The sequence below is a fragment of the Etheostoma spectabile genome, chromosome 9 (assembly GCF_008692095.1).
Source record: "Etheostoma spectabile isolate EspeVRDwgs_2016 chromosome 9, UIUC_Espe_1.0, whole genome shotgun sequence".
NCBI lineage: Eukaryota > Metazoa > Chordata > Actinopteri > Perciformes > Percidae > Etheostoma > Etheostoma spectabile.
In genome coordinates this window covers 3296642-3297585 of record NC_045741.1, presented here as the reverse complement: position 1 = coordinate 3297585, position 944 = coordinate 3296642, and the positions used below count along the sequence as shown (strand labels likewise).

Below are 944 nucleotides of genomic sequence, written 5' to 3'. Positions count from 1 at the left end.
ATATATATATATATATATATATATACACTACACACACCATTGTTTCACTCTAAAACAAAGAGAGGAAATATGGGAAGGAGGGAGACACAACAGCAACACAACAGCAAGATGTCTGCAGCTCCCAAACAAGACAAACTGATACAGACACACACACAAATAAGAGGTACAGACAGGGAGACTGGCATAAGACAAAAGGGACCAAACACACACACACACAGACACAGAAGTGAGAACGGGTTGCAGTCCTTCTTTTGGCCTCTGTAAGTTGAGCAAAAACAGCCCGTTTTTGAGTTTTTGACGGCTGGAGAGCTGACAGATCATTCCGAATTAGAACATTGACAGTAACAGGTACAGCATCATAAACCAGGGCAGATATTTTGGATTCAATATTGTTCCAGAAATGCCCAACAGGAGAGAAATCCCAGGTCACGTGAAGATATATAATACAAATATATATTACAATAGATATTTGGACTAGAACTCTATCTCTAGCAGAGTCCTATGATGCTCACAGTGAAAGGATTTCAGTGATAAACTTATAGTTTGGGATTTTTGATGTCTTATTTGAGTTATCCTTTGGTTATTCTTTGTGGGTTATTACCAATTTTGCCCTAAAAGGACTTATTTTAACTGTTGATAATTGCACTTATTAAACATAATATATACAGTAGATGCAGTTTGACTCCCGACCCATGCCGACTTCAAACCCTCAGCTGTTTCTGGTTACCCATGGTCCACTGATTAAACCCACAGCAGTTTCTAATTAGTGTAAGATGTTTTTAAATTCTAAGGCTTCACATTTTTTGAGCCTATTCGCTTCAGCCTATTTTTGGGGTGGCAGTAGCTCAGTCCGTAGAGAGTTGGGTTGGGAACCGGCGGGTCACTGGTTCAAGTCCCTGTATCGACCAAAAAGTATGGAGTGTGGCTTGGTGGCTGGAGAGATG

At 40.1% G+C, this 944-nt stretch overlaps 1 long non-coding RNA gene across 1 annotated transcript in view; it reads left to right on the top strand.

The window, feature by feature from the left end:
• LOC116696025 (uncharacterized) overlaps positions 1 to 944 on the top strand; it is a 25182-nt gene that overhangs the window by 12044 nt on the left and 12194 nt on the right. The gene's annotated exons all lie outside the window — the stretch shown is intronic.